The 13671-nt window shown below is 41.6% G+C and overlaps 1 protein-coding gene across 4 annotated transcripts in view; it reads left to right on the top strand.

Moving 5' to 3' along the window:
* Positions 1–1575: 1575 nt before the first annotated feature.
* The window catches only part of LOC122541782 (protein transport protein Sec31A), a 91297-nt gene continuing 79201 nt past the window's right edge, over positions 1576–13671 (top strand). The window contains exon 1 of one of the 4 annotated variants that reach the window (XM_087982427.1): positions 1576–1646. The gene's annotated coding sequence lies outside the window, so the exon portion shown is untranslated. The remainder of the gene's footprint in view (positions 1647–13671) is intronic. The other 3 variants (XM_043678751.2, XM_043678753.2, XM_087982426.1) reach the window with 3 other exon arrangements.

The following is a 13671-nucleotide window of genomic DNA, read 5'->3' as shown; positions in this document are numbered from 1 at the left end:
TTTACATAAATTCATGTGGGTCTGTGTGTATCTGTGTCCGTGTGTATGTGAGAGTGTGTGTGTGTGTGTAGTGCAATGGTGATCTCCTGTAATGTGACATGAACCCAAGGTCCCGGTTGAGGCCCTCCCTATGGGTACCGAACTTAGCTATCAGCCTCTGCTCGGCCACTTTCCTCTGCTGCCTGTCCCGAAGTCCACCTTGGAGGATGGTCACCCGAAGGTCCGAGGCTGAATGTCCTGGACCACTGAAGTGTTCCCCAACTGGGTGGGAACCCTCCTGTCTGTTGATTGTTGTGCAGTGCCCATTCATCTGTTGTCGTAGCCTTTGCTCAGTTTCCCCAATGTACCATGCCTCCGGGCATCCCTGCCTGCAAAGTATAAGATAGACAATGTTGGCTGAGTCACATGAGTACCTGCCATGTACACGGTGGGAGGTGTTCCTACGCATAATAGTGGTATCTATGTCCACAATCTGACACGTTTTGCAGCGTCCACCGTGACAGGGTTGTATGTAGAACTCTGAGCTCAAAAACTGCATGAATTTATGTAAAACTCTGTTATCTCACTTTTTAGACCTGATGTTTAGAATCAATCTAAACATCAGGTCATAGACAGAGAACACAGGGGGCTAACACCTTCAACATATTGTCTAGCTAGCACCATTGTTAACAGCTAACCCGAGAATGCAACTTTTAAAAAAAGAGTTTTGTGATTTACACATGAAAGAAGTGAAACTATCACTGTATTCTAACAGATGAAAGGCTTAACAGACAATCAATTCTTCAATGTATAATTTCAGTTACATCACACTGCAAATTTTTGCTATAAATTCTGTGTTACGATCGAGCCCACCACAATCACTCCGAAAGCTAGTGTGCTTCGAATTAAACCTGTTGGACTATAACCTGGTGTTGTGTGATTTTTAACTTTGTACACCCCAGTCCAACACCGGCATCTCCGAATCATGATTTTTTTGGTTTGTTTGGGATGGTGCTGGTGGTGGACTGAACGGATCAATAATTCCTTTAGGAAGATGGTGTTAACTCATTGACTCCAATAGCAGTGCCTTCCTTTGGAAACAAAAATAGAAATAACTGGAGAAACTCGGACTGTCTGTCAGCATCTGTGGACAGAAAGCAGAACTAGCGTTTCAGAAACAGTGACCCTTCTTCAGGACAGCCTTTAGCAAGATGGTTTGGAGATGCCGGTGTAGGAATGGGGTGGACAAAGTTAAAAATCACACAGCACTAGGTGATAGTCCAACAGGTTTATTTGAATGCACTAGCTTTCGAGCGCTACTCCTAAGATGAAGGAGCAGCGCTCCGAAAGCTCGTGCTTCCAAATAAACCTGTTGGACTATAACCTAGTGCTGAGTGATTTTAAAAAAAAAACTTTAGCAAGATGACGACTCTTCGCGCACTTGACGAATTTCTTTAGAAAGATGGTGGCATGTCTCACTTCACTGCTGTCCCTGCCTCCTTTACCAAGATGGCATCCAGGTCAACGTGGCCCCGCCCTTTGGTCACGTGCCCCGTGGGTGGGTATGAGGCGTTTTGGCGCCGGCGCAGTTGCCACGTCGGTGAACACTCTGAGCGGGGACTCGGTGGCGTGTCCGCCGCGGGTTTTATAGGCAGCGTCCTCTCACGGTAAGCAGCCACGAGCAAGTACTCGCCGATGGAGCCTGAATTCCGGGTTTCGCCACACGGTTTAGGTGCTGAGGAGGGAGTCTTCAGAGCAGCCGGCGGAGCCTGAAGCTGCAGGCCCGGGCTGGAGGGGAGGCTGCAGTCGGGCATGGTGCCCTGTGACAGCACGGCGTGGAGGGAAGGCGGTCTGGGAGCACTGGCCGGATCCCTCTCTACCGGCTGCCCCTTTACTCCCTGAAAGACTTCAGTCTGCAGCCCCCACTTTTGCTAAGGGTTACCTTTGCCTCTGTGACTCAGGGCCCTCAGTTGCTGAAACTCACAACCACATTCAAATTCGACGTGACCCAACACACATCACCATCCTTTTGTATTCTGCAGTTTAACTTAATCACTTGTTGCCTGTATCCTATCCCACAGCAGGCCCTGCTCACCAGCGACACCCCTTCCATTTGTTGATTCACTTACCCAGTGCTTCAGATTTACAAATCTTAATTGTTTCCTCATCGATCTCCCTGCGGCCTTGTCCACCCAATCTCCCCTGTCTCTGTGCTCCTTGAACTCTTTCCATCTCTTTCTCCACCATAACCTGCCATGTTTGTTGACTGTGCCTTCAGCTGTCCAGGCACTCTGCCTGTTCACTGTCTCTCCAATAAGACTTGTTCAAGATGTCACTTTTTTGCTCAGATGGTAGAGCATTTGTGTCTGAGTCAGAAGATTGTTACCTTAAATCTGTCTCCAGACACAACCTAGCATGGTGCATCATGTAATTCTGAGGCATATGGCATGCTTGGTGTTACTATAGTCTCCAATGAGTCATTAAATTGAGTCCTTGTTTGCAATCTCCGTTGCAATCCTGATGTCTTGGCCAACATGTCCTTCAACCAGTTCCCAAAACAAGTGAAACAAAAACAAATGCTGAAGAAATTCAGGTCTAACATCATCTATGGAGAGAAACAAATTAGTGTTTTGATTTCAATGACTCTTTGTTGGTAAAAGAGTTATTAGATGCAAAATATTAACCGTGTTTCTCTCTCCACAGATGTTGCCAGACCTACTGAGATTCTATGCTATTGTGTACTTCAGAACTCTGGCATCCACAGTATTTTGCTTTCACCCAGAACATATGATCTAGTCAGTTATGTTGCTGTGCATGGAACTTTGATTTGTGTAAATTGTTGCCATATTTATAACATTAGAATACTTCAGAACTATGTAATTTGCTCTAGAATGTTTTGAGTCATGAACAAGGCTAAATAAAAACATGCCTAAAAGCACTCATCCAACTGGGGGAGAGAGTCAGAGTTAATGTTTTAAGTTGGTCGGGTTTTCTTCATCTCTGTCTTCCTCAGACATGTCAATTTGTTCTGCTTGTTCCTGGTGATTGCATGGAGAGTTCATTTGCTCTAAACCATCGCTATAGACAACATGTTCATTGTGCCCTCTTTCGCCTCCTGCTCGGGTCTATGAACGCACTCTCCCTTCTGAGATGTTTTCTCTGCTCCCAAAGACCTATTGAGATTTGTGTTCTCTTACCCAGGGTCATTGTTCATGCTCTTTCCCAGTTATTTGTCTGCAATCCCTGCATTGACTCTTACCCTGAAAGGCCAAGCTTCCAGTTTCTGTACTCCCTTCTGTACTCTTCCTTTCCTTGCTAGAGATTTTTCTGATGCTCCTGTGGTCCAAATCTCCTGTTTTTCAGCCCTCTCCTGGAGACTATGCCCAGGATACAATCGTTCTCCTCTGAGCTGTTTTGTACTGCATTGTAGTGCACTCCATTGTTGTGCCTCAGATGTGGATTTTTGTTTTGCAAAGTGCCCTCTTGAGATAGTGCTCATTACTGGATCATGATGTTTGGGGCATATGATAACTTGTACTTTCTTTAAATTGATAATTACCAATGACTGAATCTGATTTTTTCCATCTTAAAATTATTTCAAATGAATAGAAATTGACTGCACATTGATCATTCCACTATTCCAATATCTAAACTGGTTAGTTTTTGATTGGTGTTTAATTAATTTTTGATTCCTACAAACCTCTTGCTGATATTCCAGTGTAATGCTGAGAGTGTGTTGCATTTTGAGGTGCTACCTTTCAATTGAGACATTAACCTGAGGCCCACTCTGGATCTGTGTTTTCAGACAGATGTAAAACAGCAGTTCCCAAATGACAGGGGGCTGGTATGGGTGGTGAAGTGGGGTTACTGAGACAGTGAATGGGGTCATGAGCTCAGTGCTGTGAACAGCACATTTAGCACCTGAGTCATTTTTCTGTCTTTGAATGTTTTTGCTAGATTTGACCTTGGCATCCTGGCCACTGTTTTTCCCTTCTTCTAAAGACTATTTAAAGTCACATGTAGGGCTGCAGCTACCCTCGGGCTTGGTTTGGCTGAGCTGTCACAATTCCTCACTGCCGGCTATCAGTTTATTTATCACTGTTTGCAGGGGAGGGAAAAGGGGCTGATCACTCTGCTTTTGGTGGAAGGATGAAAGTGGGTTTGATTGTGTGTGTTTGGAAGGGAAGAGAAGTTGATAACGTGCATGGTGAGAGATATGGGAAGAGAGAAGGGCTGTTTACCGAGTGTGGTGGGGAGGAACGAGGAGTTAGTGTGCGTTGGAGAATGGAGAAGGTCCTCACAGTTTTCTGTTGCTGGCAGAAATCTCTGACATAAATCATTTTGTAAAAATGTTTTTTTAAAATTCTATTCTCTCACAGTATGTAATGTTAATTAATGAGTTATAAAATGCAAATTTTAGTAATTATATTCTGAGTGTTAATATGTTGGGTATCTGAGATCCTGTTAATTTCCAAGTTTTAAAATGGGATCACATTGGAAAATATTTTTGGAAGACCTGATGTAAAGTCTCCCCAGTGGCACTATTGGAGAAAAAGCAGATTTTTCTGACAATTTGATTGCTGACCAATTTGTTCCCTTCAATTATCGTTACCAAAACAGATTTACTGTCATTATTGCATTGCTGTGGCCCTTTCTGTCTGCCAATTTGTTGACATGTTTCCTCGTCATATGAGTGACTGCACTTTAGAGTATTTGACAGGCTGGAAATCGCCTTGAAATACCTGGGGTTGTGAAAGGTGTAATGTAAGGGCAAATCTTTTTGCTAGTGTGAAAAACATCTCCCCATTACAGTCGTTAAAAATACTTCTGGCAACCTCCTTGATCCTCATCCTTTGGAGATGATATCTTAGTTGTTCCCTGATGGGGCTGTGTTAGATTGTACTGGTTAGACCGAACCCAAGACTTTTTTTTAATATACGTGCCTACTATGTTTCATGTGCATAGATTTTTAAATTAATAGTGGCAAATTTCTAGGCTAATCTGCTGTTTCCAGGGATATTCTAGTGTAATGGAGCATTTCTGTGCTGTGGTTGACATCTTTCCAAAGTTATCAGAAAATATCTTCAGTTGATTGTTGTGCAATAGTATATCTGGTGTATCAGTTGGATTGGCTTAAATGTGAGATGATTGTAAAATTTGTGCATAGTTTGGATGTTCTTTGCTAATGTCAGGTTGGTTTATTTTTGCAACAGTGCTGAATTTTATGTAAAGAACTTTAAAAAGCAAGTCAGAATCCTGGCACATTTGCCACGTACTTTGTAAGCATCCAACTTGTAACCAGTAAACATGGGCACCTCTGCTTCATTTTCTTTTGTGCCAAATGGCAAAATTAGCCAGACGTCTTAATGCTTTAAATACAAAACAGCTCAACTTTGCAAACTGGTATTAAGTTGTTCAGTACCAATTATATTACTGATTTCTCTTGGTCAGCCCCACATGCAGAGTAATGTTGTGGTCAGCTGGATGTTTTACTAGTTGGTTGTCCACTTCCCATTTGTAACTAAACCTCTGCAATGTAGGTGCTTCTGAGACATGTCTTCTGCTGCTAGCAAAACTCTTGCCCCCATCCTTAAATCCTTAGCTCCTTCAATGCCCTTCTACTAGTTGGTTGTAACATGGGGTGGTTAGGGTTAGGGTTGAGAGGCGTGGCAAGACTATCTCCAGATCAGGAAGATGTATAGTAGCAAGAAATAGCTTTCTCTCTTGTGCATTTTTGTGGACTTTGTTGTAGTTAAATATCTACCTATACTGTATTTATATAGAAAAATAAAAATGTTCATCAATGTTCCTGCAGGACCTGTCTTTCAGCTTTTGTGTGCAGTTTCCTCCCCATCCAAATTAAACAGGTTTGTCCACTTCCCATTTGTAACTAAACCTCTGCAATGTAGGTGCTTCTGAGACATGTCTTCTGCTGCTAGCAAAAATCTTGCCCCCATCCTTAAATCCTTAGCTCCTTCAATGCCCTTCTACCCATCCTCCCCATGTTTACTATTGACAAGGTCCAGCTTATTTGAAATAACCTCACTCATTCTGGTATCCTGCACTGTCATTGCCCACATTTTCCATTGTATTTTAGTAACTTTAACCTTAGACATCGACAATCTTGGTCAGCAGAACTTGCTGACTAGTTACGCGCTTGACAATGGTGACACTGTTCTCTCCTTGTGCACTAATTTAGTTAGAAATTGCCTTACACATTACATGTGAATGTGTTTTTATTTACTAATTAAACATCTTCCAATGTTAGTACACACCTTGCAAATCTGTCTCTTCTACCAGAGATTGGGAATCTGGTATAAATTTATTGTACATATATATGTTAAACAGGGCTTTGGTTTTTGTCTTAGGAGCAGTACTTGGACTTCAGCAGAATAATTACTCTGTGTTACTTTACAAAATGATGTGCTGACCCTGCCCTTGTTCTTCATTCAGATCATAGGTTAAATGACAACATGATGTGTTATGTTGGATTAATTCATTATTGATTAAGGTGGCAGTCTCCTAGTTTAGAGCAACAACTACCTGCTATCAATAATAGTTCCTCACTCTATCCAATTTTAGTAGTGTACCCGACCAGCCAAAATCTGAAGCTTTTACCCATTATACACCATTCCAGCAGATGGCCAATAACCATGAAAGTAAAGCATGCGCAACAGTCAGCAGACATTTTTGTGTTTGGCTTTTATCTTGCTGTTTTAATTTATGCACAAAAATGGAAAAAATTCACATGCCCATGACATGTCAATGAGTATCTGGATCAGATGCCTAATAAGTTGTTGTGGTTCTATTCGCCGAGCTGAAAATGTTTGTTACAAACATATCGTCCCCTGTCTAGGTGACATCCTCAGTGCTTGGGAGCCTCCTGTGAAGCGCTTCTGTGGTGTTTCCTCCGGCATTTATAGTGGCCTGTCCCTGCCGCTTCCAGTTGTCAGTTTCAGCTGTCCGCTGTAGTGGCTGGTATATTGGGTCCAGGTTGATGTGTTTGTTGATGGAGTTTGTGGATGAGTGCCATGCTTCTAGAAATTCCCTGGCTGTTCTTTGTTTGGCTTGCCCTATAATGGTAGTGTTGTCCCAGTCGAATTCATGTTGCTTGTTGTCTGCGTGTGTGGCTACTAAGGATAGTTGGTCGTGTTGTTTCGTGGCTAGTTGATGCTCATGGATGCGGATCGTTAGCTGTCTTCCTGTTTGTCCTATATAGTGTTTTGTGCAGTCCTTGCATGGGATTTTGTACACTACATTAGTTTTGCTCATGCTGGGTATCGGGTCCTTCGTTCTGGTGAGTTGTTGTCTGAGGGTGGCTGTTGGTTTGTGTGCTGTTATAAGTCCTAGTGGTCGCAGTAGTCTGGCTGTCAGTTCTGAAATGCTCCTGATGTATGGTAGTGTGGCTAATCCTTTGGGTTGCGGCATGTCCTCGTTCCGTTGTCTTTCTCTTAGGCATCTGTTGATGAAATTGCGCGGGTATCCGTTTTTGGCGAATATCTTGTACAGGTGTTCCTCTTCCTCTATTTGCAGTTCTAGTGTGCTGCAGTGTGTTGTGGCCCTTTTGAATAGTGTCTTGATGCAACTTCGTTTGTGTGTGTTGGGGTGGTTGCTTTCATAGTTCAGGACTTGGTCTGTGTGTGTGGCTTTCCTGTATACCTTTGTGGTGAATTCTCCGTTCGGTGTTCTCTGTTCCATCACGTCTAGGAATGGGAGTTGGTTATCCTTTTCTTCTTCTCTCATGAATCGGATTCCTGAGAGTGTGGCGTTGATGATCTGGTGTGTTTTCTCTATTTCTGTGTTTTTAATGATTACAAAGGTGTCATCAACATATCTGACCCAGAGTTTGGGTTGAATTTGTGGTAAGACTGTTTGTTCCAACGTTTGCATTACTGCTTCTGCTATGAGTCCAGAGATCGGTGAGCCCATGGTATATTGATTTGTTCGTATATCTGGTTGTTGAATGTGAAGTGTGTTGTGAGGCACAAGTCCAGTAGTTTAAGTATGCCGTCTTTGTTGATAGGTTCAACGTCCCGTTGTCTGTTCTGTATGTCCAGCAGGTTGGTTATTGTTTCTCTGGCTAGGGTTTTGTCAATAGAGGTGAACAGTGCCGTTACGTCGAATGAGACCATAGTTTCTTCCTTGTCTATGTGTATATTCCTGATGATGTCCAAGAATTCCTGTGTTGATTGTATAGATTGTCTGGATCCGCTGATCAGGTGTTTCAGTTTCTGCTGTAGTTCTTTAGCTAGTTTGTGTGATGGTGTCCCTGGTAGTGATACTATGGGTCTGAGTGGGATGTCTGGTTTGTGCACTTTAGGTAGTCCATAGAATCTGGGGGTGTTGTTGCTTTCAGGTTTCATTCTTTGTAGGTCCGACCTGGTTATCTGTCTGTTTTTTTTTGTAGATTACTCAGTGTGTTATTTATCCTATTGGTGAGCTGTGGGGTGGGGTCAAACACGGCACTAAAAGAAAAAATGGCCAAACTAACACACAACAAAGAGGACACCACAACACACACCTGGGTTAAAAACCTCTCCCACAGACAGCTCACAGACACGGAAAGAACAATACTGGCCAAGGGACTCAACTGCAACCACAGGGACGCCAAGACAGCAGACTTCCTAGCAGCACTAGAATGCACACTCGGGAACAATGGACTGACAGAAGAGACACAACAAACAGTGAGGCAAAATATCGTACCCCTGATAACAAGGAAAAGACAAACACATAACCTCAACACCAAGGAGAGGGAAGCACTAAAATCACTAAGAAACTATAAGAACATAATCATACTACCAGCAGACAAAGGCAGAATGACGGTCATCCTGGACAAAGCAGAGTACACCCAAAAAGCACAACAACTACTTGCAGATACCAACACCTACAAAAAAGAGGGAGTTTGACCCCACCCCACAGCTCACCAATAGGATAAATAACACACTGAGGAATCTACAAAAAAACGGACAGATAACCAGGTCGGACCTACAAAGAATGAAACCTGAAAGCAACAACACCCCCAGATTCTATGGACTACCTAAAACGGATACCCGCGCAATTTCATCAACAGATGCCTAAGAGAAAGACAACGGAACGAGGACATGCCGCAACCCAAAGGATTAGCCACACTACCATACATCAGGAGCATTTCAGAACTGACAGCCAGACTACTGCGACCACTAGGACAAACCAACAGCCACCCTCAGACAACAACTCACCAGAACGAAGGACCCGATACCCAGCATGAGCAAAACTAATGTAGTGTACAAAATCCCATGCAAGGACTGCACAAAACACTATATAGGACAAACAGGAAGACAGCTAACGATCCGCATCCATGAGCATCAACTAGCCACGAAACGACACGACCAGCTATCCTTAGTAGCCACACACCCAGACGGCAAGCAACATGAATTCAACTGGGACAACACTACCATTATAGGGCAAGCCAAACAAAGAACAGCCAGGGAATTTCTAGAAGCATGGCACTCATCCACAAACTCCATCAACAAACACATCGACCTGGACAGCTGAAACTGACAACTGGAAGCGGCAGGGACAGGCCACTATAAATGCCGGAGGAAACACCACAGAAGTGCTTCACAGGAGGCTCCCAAGCACTGAGGATGTCACCTAGACAGGGGACGAAACGTTTGCAACAAAAATTTCCAGCTCGGCAAACAGAACCACAACAACGAGCACCCGAGCTACAAATCTTCTCCCAAACTTTGAATGCCTAATAAGTGTTTATTAAAGTATTTAATTTTTAATTTACAAATAATGAATGTAATAATTATCCACATCTGGATTCCAAAGAAACCAGATGTGGTTAATTATTGGGGAACATCCCTTCTCTCCACCATTGACGACTACCTTTTTTAACTGCAGTGCTTTTGCTTTTGTTTTTAACAAGCCTATTCTGTTCACCTTTTGTTGTACCTAATTTCAAAATCTTTCTTCTAACCCACCTCCTTGATCACAATTTTAATTCCTCCATTTCCCTTTCATTTCCTATGCACAGAGTATGTAGGGAAATGGGAGCAGGTTGGCCCCATGAGCCTGCTTTGCCATTTAATATGGTCATTGCTGAACTGCGTAGCACCATTTTCCTGCATGAACCCAATATCCCTTTGATATCTTTAAAACCTAGAAATCTATTGATCTCTGTCTTGAGTGTACTCAGCTGAGGCTGTGCAGCCCTCTGGATAAAAATTCAAAGATTCATAATCCTCTGAGCGAAGACATTCTACCTCCTCTCCATCATAAATGGGCTGCCTTTATTCTGAGATTGTGTCCCTTGTTCTCCATTTTATGACCTATATCTCCTCATTTTAAAGGGCAAGGATACTGTTTTCCTTTAAGAGTGGAGCTTTAAATAAATGCAAGATGCTGGCAGAAAACTTGTCATCTTCATTTTGAATATTAAAAATTTTAATTATTGTGGAGAAAAGCAGCTTAAAAGGTTTTAAATTAATTTGAATGATTTGACTGCTAACTTTCTCCTATAGTAATGGTTTCCTCTTATTTCAGTGAGGTGGTTGTGTTAATAAATGATTTAGCGGTTGACATAAAATGGTTAGCTTGCTGTTTTTCTCCAATTATTTTGTTATCTGAACATTTGTAGCAAATGAATCAATTCAAAGTTTGAGGCTGTAATGTGGAAGCGGGAGACTGTGCATTTTACAAACACGGAAAAGAAGATACGGTCATTCTGGCATAAAGCACGTTTTGTTAACACAAATTGTGAAATTGTCTGGACAACACAAACTTTCTACTGAATGGGTATGGTGATCTTGTAGAGCGCAATCTTGTACAGTATGATTTTCTATAGCACAGGGGTTGCAGAGAAACGCAACTGTCGCATTATAGCAGAACGGCCTGTAGTGATGGGCAGGGATGTTATCACAAAGAAGTTTTTAAACTGCTGGTAAATGGTCAATCATAAACTGTACTCTTGTACAAGAGTAGGAGTAGTAGATTGTTTAGTTAAACAATACGTTCTGCTGAAATTGGATGTGTGTGTTGATAAGTAAACATTTGAACTTCAAAGATTGATTGCTGTTCAAGCTAGATATGAGAACTTTGTCGAGACCAGGGCTGGGGAACCTGCGGCCTTCTAGGCCATTGTGTGGGGCCTTTTGAATGAATCCAAATTTTGCAAAACAAATCTTTTATTTTTAAAATCTTAAAATGAATGTATTTAAAATACCAGAGAGTAAAAGAAAATTCAACAAAATAATCCTTACAGACTGACTGTCACAATTAAAAAATTGGTAAGTCATAAGGCTCCTAAACTACTACAGATGGAATTAATTGAGCTCTTAGAAGATGACATTTTAAAGTCCTTATTTGACGCTAAGAAAGATCCAATTGAAATATGGAAAAATGCAATGGAATACCCATGCCTTCGGCAACATGCACGGAAAATGCTTTCTTGCTTCTCAACCACTTATTGCTGCGAATCTACATTCTCCTACTTAACCAAAATCAAGACGCCCTTAAAGTCACAAATGACGGATACCCACCTAGAGGATCAGCTAAAACTGCAGACCTCCATGCTGCAACCAAATATTCAAATGCTTTCCTACAAAAAGCAGTCACAACAAAGTCATTAAAAGGTTAGTTAACTTTAGAATTAACATTTTTTTTCCATTTTTTTAGTTAGTACATAGTAGTTAGATTTTTCCAAAATAATGTGAATTTTGAAGAATATATAATTGAAGTTTCTTGGATGTGGCCTTATTAGATTACAACTAACATAATGCGGCCTTCCAACATGAAAAGGTTCCCCACCTCTGGTCTATACTATTATGAGCAGGGGTAGACTGGACAACCTCTTCTACACCAATGATTACAATGATGGCTGATCATTTGCCTTAATAACACTTTCTGCCTTTCATGCGAAAGCCAGTATTGCCTGAAAACCCAAAAATCTGTGAATCTGAACCTAAGTATTTCCACAACCCTCTGGATAAACAGTTCTGAAGATTTACAACAAATTTCTGAAATTTGTCCTCATCTCCGTGCTAAAGAAGAATATATTTCCCATTAAGGGAGTTCATCAGACTAATTCATGAGATGAGGAGACTGGGTCTGCATTCTGTAGAATTTAGAATGAGAGATGATATCATTGAAACACACAAAATTCTACAGGGCTCAACAGGGTAGATGTAAGAAGGATGATCCCCCTGGCTGGAGAAACTAGGGCACATAGTCTCAGAGGAAGAGGTAAGCCATTTAGGATTGAGACAAAGATTTTTTTCACTGAAGGTGGGTGAATCTTTGGAATTCTCTACCCCAGGGGCTATAGATGCTCAGCCATTAAGTATGTTCAAGGCAGAGATTAATATCGAGAAATTTATCAAAGACATCAAGAGATATGGGAATAATGCAGGAAATGACATTGAGATTGTAATAGGTTCATTTACATGGGAACCTATTTCCAGCCAGAAGACAAACTATGTGTCTACTCCAGGTGTGGTCTTGCCAAACCCCTGTAAAATCTGTTAATTCAGAGAACATTTGAGTCTTCAGGTGTTATGGCTTTGATATTGCATTTCTCTGGGAATCTAACTGTCTTACACATTCAAGTGTGCGAAGAAATAAATGTTTCGGTGCAGCATTGGAAGTCCGCAGGAAGGAGTATGTGATGTGAATAGGATAGTTGTATTTAAGGGGAAGCCAAATTAGTACTTTAGAAAGGGAATAGAGGATTTGTTACTTGACTGTGAAGGTTTATTCAATTGGACTAAATGGCCCTATTCTATATAATTTACTGAAGGATTGATAAAAGTGAGATACATGTGAATCTCCTATTGTGTTGCATATACTTAAGTGCCACATCCTGCTCGACTGGGACTGTTGTACCACATAAATTATAATCCTGTGTTGCTTTTCATACTTCAGCGCTATATTTAGTTTCCAGTCAGTGTTTTCCAATATTTGACTTTTAGAACATCATTCAAGATATAATATTGGAGGCAAAATCACAGGGAACTTCACAATGTTTTTGTCTCAGTTAGTAAAGGATGCAGTTCTATTTATGCTAGAAGTACTTGTGTTAACTTCTTATTAAACAACCACTTCATTCAGCATTTCTGACAGGCTGGCTTTGATCAGCAGCCTGTTAATGGAGAGAATTACTTGTGTTCGCCCACATCACCGCAACACTAGCAAGGTGACTCAGCTCACTGGTATCTCTTTCATCCTTTATGCCACAGGCAGTGAGGCAGTTTGTAGTGGATTGGAACTGACTTCAGCAGTAAAGACTTAGCCTTGAAGTCAGCTTGGGATCAGAACAATGCCACAAATCATCTCTGTCTGTCTATCTATCTGATCGGACCACTGATTCCTTGAAAATAATGTGCTTGCTCAAAGATAAAACTGTGCCAGTAATTTCTCAGTGATTCCCTGAGGAACTCTAAATTGCACCTTCCCACTATTTCTGATCTTGTTAACAGTCTCCTCTCAGTTGAAAAAGGGCGGCTTGTTCCATGTGACTTTGACATAAGTTATGTTGCAGTTTCAATTCAGGCCCTTGGTCTCTGTCCTTTCTGGTTATCTGATTACATACCCATGAATCAGTGATCAATATCAACCTGAGTATCCCTGTGAAACTTTTCAGCCTATTTATTGGCATTTATAATGCAGTAAATGAACAACGTTTTCCTATTTTAGTTCACTTTTTGGAAT

The sequence above is a fragment of the Chiloscyllium plagiosum genome, unplaced genomic scaffold (genome assembly GCF_037043375.1).
Source record: "Chiloscyllium plagiosum isolate Xiang-an unplaced genomic scaffold, Cpla_swu_hap1 HiC_scaffold_43, whole genome shotgun sequence".
In the NCBI taxonomy this organism is placed as follows: Eukaryota; Metazoa; Chordata; class Chondrichthyes; order Orectolobiformes; family Hemiscylliidae; genus Chiloscyllium; species Chiloscyllium plagiosum.
The sequence above is the reverse complement of the archived record's forward strand: the minus strand, read 5'-3'. Positions and strand labels throughout refer to the sequence as shown.